Source organism: Hevea brasiliensis, chromosome 17 (genome assembly GCF_030052815.1).
Source record: "Hevea brasiliensis isolate MT/VB/25A 57/8 chromosome 17, ASM3005281v1, whole genome shotgun sequence".
NCBI lineage: Eukaryota > Viridiplantae > Streptophyta > Magnoliopsida > Malpighiales > Euphorbiaceae > Hevea > Hevea brasiliensis.
Genome location: NC_079509.1, coordinates 37446467 through 37452930, shown reverse-complemented (window position 1 = coordinate 37452930; position 6464 = coordinate 37446467).

The following is a 6464-nucleotide window of genomic DNA, read 5'->3' as shown; positions in this document are numbered from 1 at the left end:
TATTAATATATGTAAAATTAATAAATTCAAATCATCAAAATAATTTTAGTTTAATGTTAAAAGTGTTTTTATCAAATTTTCAAGTTTTCTTAATAAATTAATAACACTTGTTAGCTCAATGATTGATAATAATAGGTTGATTAAAATTTTTAATTATATAAATTAAAAGAAAAATATAATTTCTTTATTTTAATATATACAAACATAATACAGTATAAATATATATGTGCATGTATTTATATGTTTATTTTTTTTTAAACTTACTTTTTTTTAATTTAACTATATATAACCTATACATACTTAACACAACTTGTATAATATATATATATATACATATATTAGTTATTAAAATTTTTTTAATATGGGAAAAGAGAATTTTTTTTGTGATAAATTAAAAAATGAAAAAAAAATAAAACTTCTTATATAAATAAAGTTAATTTTAATGAATTAGAAACATATAATAAAACATTTACCTAAAAATTAATTATTAGAAACAAATAATATAACATATAGAGATTAATAAGTTTTGCCCCAAAAAATTAATTATGAGAAATAAATAATTATACATTTAAAGACTAATAAGTTTTTGTCTCAAAAAATTAATTATTAAAAAAATAATATAATATTTAGAGACTAATAATTTTTTATCTCAAAAAATGAGTTATTAGAAATAAATAATATAATATTTAGACACTAATAAAATTTTATCTTTAATAATAATTATTAGTAATAAATATCTAATTTGTCTCAGGTTATATGTCTCTAAAAGATAATATTATAGTATTATATGGTGTTGCCACATGGCATTCTCTATACACAGTTTTTCTTGTTTTATAATTATTTTTTGTACTAAATTTAATTCTCTTTTTATTTTTCTTTTAAGTATTGTTATTATTACCATTATTCTTTTAATTTTTATAATTATATTTCTATTGTTCTTTTAAGCGTCATTATTATTATCATTACTTTCTTTTTTTATGATTTAAATAATTGTTTTCTATAATAATTTATTCTTATATTGCTTTTTTTTATAAAAAGATAAAAATAATAATATTTTTATTTAATATTTCCCCATCCTATAATACGTATATATTTACCAAAAAATAAATTAAAATTTTATTTACATAATATAATTTATTATGAAATTATATCAAGTAGTAATTTATTTGTAAAATATAAATTATTAATTTCAATAAATTTTCTTTATTTTTATCAATTAGTTATCTAGTTAGTTTAAATTATAAGTAAATTATAAATTCAATTATCTTCTTAATACTAGCCATTATCATTCGATAAGTTATAATAATAATAATAATAATAATAATAATAATAATAATAATAATAATAATAATAATAATAATAATATATTTATTCCTTATATTATAGTATATACATATAATTTTGTTTTTTCCCTTCAGAAGTATTTTCATATAATTAATATTATTTTTCAGAATATTGTTAATATAACTAAATAAAAATAATGTTTGAATAATATTACGGGAACACAAAAAATTTAAAATTTTAAAGTGGCCAAAAGATCATACGATTTATCTAACCTAAAATTATTCTATATCTTTAATCAATTTTTTTATTATATTGCTGGATTTTTATTATGAATCTTCACTAAAAAATTGAGAGATAAAAAGTTTGATCTATATTAAAAGTAATAAAAATAAAATATAGAATAATAAAGATTTAAAACATTATTTTAATTTTATATATTAAAATTAAAAAATATAAATTAAAATTATTATTAGTCATGTGTACAAGTATGGAAGTATTCTTATTGTGCTATCACATGGCACTTTTTATGAAATTTGAATGTGACTTTCTCATTATGCTGTCACATATTACTGTCTATAAAGAATAAGCCTTTCCTTTTATGTTATTTACTAATTTTCTTTTTATTTTTTTAAGTTTCATTATTGTTGATATTAATACCTTAATTTCATGATTTAAATGATTATTTTCTTTAAAAATTAATTATCAAAATTCAAGGCCTTTTGAGATTAAATGTGTTATTTAAAAATTTATTATATTATTTTTTTATAATTTGATTTATGCAAAAATAGGATATGTTATTTTATAGTTCACTTTTATATTTTATTTTCAATTAATGAAATATCTTTTATTGTTTATAAATAAATTAACTATTATAATTTATTTCATATTGATTAAATAATAAATATAAATTTTGTATCATTGTCACCATTTTAAACGTGCTTTGACTTTTGGACAGAATTTTACATTATTATTATAACATTATCTCCTTAAATATTTCCTATATTAAATATGTTTACGTAGAACAATTTTATTTAAATAATTTCATATTACTGCACTCGAAAATATTATTTCATTGATTTCAATTGTTTTAAATAAAAGTATATTTTTCTATTTTATTTGTTTTTTACTTACTTTTTTATATAATTATTTGAGATATTAATCTATTTTAACATTTTATATATCCCTTTTAATAATTTGTGTAATATTAAATTTATATTTTTTTATTATAATTGGTTAATATTAATTTTAAATATAAAATATTAAAATTAGTAATTAAAAATCAAAAAATTCACGCACTTTTGCTCGGACATTTAAGTAGTTAGGTCATATAATTAATTGGATATAAATGTAGAATTAATAATTTATTAGACAATTTGTTGCCAACGCTCTAGACCGTGTACCTAATTGAACTAATTTATATATTCATCAAATATGGGTCAATATTTACTCACATTACCATTGTTTAATGGTCTAAATTAATTTTTTTTAATTAAAGATATATAAATTAAGCTATATATCTAAATATCCTAAAAATATCTAATTTTTTAGTCCAATTGAATTGAAAAAAAAAAATTATAAGTGAGGTACATAAAACATTAGATTTAGTTGTTATATCCATCATTGACCATATATGATGTTATTGATATTTTTTAAATTCTTGGCTCATAATTAATGTAAGTAATTGTCTAGATTATTTTTTTTATTAGCTCAATTTAATTGAAAAATTAATTGTCGATATTTTTTAAATTTAATTTTAAGAAGCTTAAATGATTAGAGTTGAGTCGCAGAACACCTAGGTCATATTAATTGGGCTAACACCTAGGTACATTAAATTAAAATATTGGGTTATTACTTTTTAAATCTTGAATATGAGCTAGATAAAATATTAAATAAATCAATAAAATTGATAATTAATAATATTTTAGTAATTTAAAAATTTTTTATTGGTCCAAATAATTAAAAAATTAATGAATTCATATTTTTAATTGGCCAAACATATTACACACTCATATGGGCTCAATATTCTTTTAGAAAATATTAATTTTTATACCAATCTTTATATGCCATAAAACATTTAGATATATGAAACCATAAAAATTATGAGCCAAAAAATTAAATTAATAAGCCTAAAAGTAATTCAAATATTCTAATTTAATTGGGCATTATATCTACTCTTAAATAAAATTGAAAAATTAATTTAATTAAATTTGTGATTAATTAATAAAATTAATCATTTTGAATATTATACTTTGATGGTAAAATGTTGGCAATATGTACCAGAGAGATCAATTACATATTGGTTAATTTAATATGGCATAATATTCGAATACTAGGATACATAAAAAATATGTTAAGATAATATAAATTTTAAATGGTCATTTATAATCTTAATGAATTTTTTAGTTAAGTTGGATCAATAAAAAAAAATTAAATTACTAAAATATTAACTCATTAATTTTTTTTTGTTGAAATAATAAAAATAATTAATTAATGAATAATTAGAATATGTGCCCATATAAAAATATTCCATTATGGTGTGAGTTAAATACGCTAAGCTTATCGGTAATTGGCCACACCTGGGTATTAGCTTGTTTGGGTACACGCATTTTAAAGTATCATATCATTAGTGAGTTGGTCATTTTATTTTTCTAACTTAATTACTATTTTTAGATCAAATTTAGGTAATTATTAGAATTTTAATTAATTAGCCCAATTAAATTTAATAATGTGATATTGATATGTTTTTTTGATTTTTTTAATCAAATATAAGTTCAATATTTTATTTTGCATATATGTCAAGATAGTCCTAATTTTTAAAGGCAATACTTAATAGCAAAAATGTTATTATTCGATTTTAGAGTTCGATGTTAGATGGTTGCAATATTCACACTTAGATATTTTATATATTTAAATCATAATTTAAATTTTTTTAAAATATTTTTTTTATTACTTCATGAAAATATTATATTTAAGCCTATAAGTTGATACAATTTAACTAAGTTGTTTAAATGTTGCATCAATTAAAAAATATTGAAATTTAGAGTACTTGGAAAAGAATGTTATTTTAAATTTGCACCAATAAAAATAGTTAAGAATATGCTAAATAATTTATATATGGGTCAATTAATGACTTTTTAAATGTCTAGCAAAATTAATAGTTAAAATGGGCTATTATTAATTTGATAATATTCTAATATGAGTGATCATTACCTATTTATCTAAAAATTAAACAAGAATATACATGTTATTAATATATTAAATTTAATAATATAAAATAAATTATATTCAACTTCAAATATTTTTAAATTATTTTTTCCATAGTTAAAAATCTAAATTGGCTAAAATGAACTGTCTAAAAAAAATATTGTTTACTAATATTCTAATAATATTGCCTACATAATTGATTAGCCCATATTAACTAGTCTTATTAAAAATAACATAGCCACATTACTAGTAATAATTTGGTAATATTATTTAGATAAGCTTTTAGTCCAACCTGACCCAACCCAATTAAACAAAAATTTTAATAATATTTTAAATAAATGGAATTAATTTTTGTTTAGTTAATATTTTTTAATTTTATTGAGCCAATAAAAATTAACTTATCAATTATCTTTAAAAAATAAAAAATAAAAAAATAAAATCATATTCATCCTTGACCATACACATATTAGCCATAAAGTACTAGGCCAATAAGTACTGCACAATAAGCAATAAGTACTACACAATAACGTCCGCCTAATAATATTTTTAAATAGATTTTGTAAATTTTTTATTAAATATATAGACTAAGAACAAATAACTAATAATTAATTTGAGAATAGTTAACCATCTAGATACTAGCCCATTTAATATTGTGAGGCCAACATATTTTAAATGGCCAACTAGAACTAGACATACCAACTAATATTTATTGAAAGTCCAAAATATCCGCAATGCGGGTAATATACCTAGCACTTAAAGGTATTTAAATTATTTTAATTATGAGTACTTATTTAGTTATTAATGATTGTAAAGTACATTTTTAAACCTAAGAATATTTTAGATTGCCTGTATTAGCCAATAAAAACCAATTATTGTTTTAATCGATCCTAATTAGCCCACATATCAATTAAATATTAATATTGGGCTATATAAATTTGTTAATCTATTATTAAATCAAAAATATCTTCCAATATCAATTAGACCTATGTTATCACATAATTAAATTAATTTAGCCAAATAAATGTTAATAATGTCAAACTTGGCTTTTAGACAAATTAATTTATTGACTAATTAATGCCAACACCTAAAATAATTTGCTAACTATTAAATCTTAATAAATTAGTTATGACATAAATATTTATGTAATATTATGACGAAGAAGTATTGAAGAATTATGGATCTGTCATTAAAATGCTGATCTGTTTACGGAAATAGCCCATTTGATCATATTGCCATATTAATCTAATTTATTTATTAAATGTTAATATAATTCCAACGATGAAGTATTGGGAAAAAGTTAATTAAACGTTAGTTGGGTCAATATTATTGTGAGTGGGTGCATATATTATTGACCTAGCCCATATATCAATGGGGACATTAAAATTGGGCCTAATATGAACTAATAGAATAACATTTAAGAAATATTTTAATGGGTATATGTCTAAAAATATATTGATAGCCTATTCAAAAATACTTTAAACATTATTGCTATTAATATTGTCGGACATAAACAGCTTATTCAAATTGGGTATAACATTTTTTTACCCTATTGGGTCATATTCTAAATAAATAAACAAATTTTTATTTAAAGTCAACATTTTATTAACATTGAGATTTAATTTTTAATATTTGAGCTAATATTTAAATCTTGGTGTTTTTATATATTTAACTCACCATTTGAATATTTTTAAAATATTTTTTTATTACTTAAAAATAAATGTTATAATTGTACATAATTAATTAAATTAAATTAGGTTAAATATTAATACCCATACATATATATTAAATTATTTAAATATTTAAATAATGATGATTTAAATTTTATTAACCCAGTACTTTAATATTTATAATTAATTAAAAACTAGACCTAGCCCATTTAACACCTAAACTTTTATATATTTTAATGAGTGGGAGTATGTAACTATAAAAACTAATCTTCAAAATTAAAATGTGGACTAATATTTTTTAAATGAAAA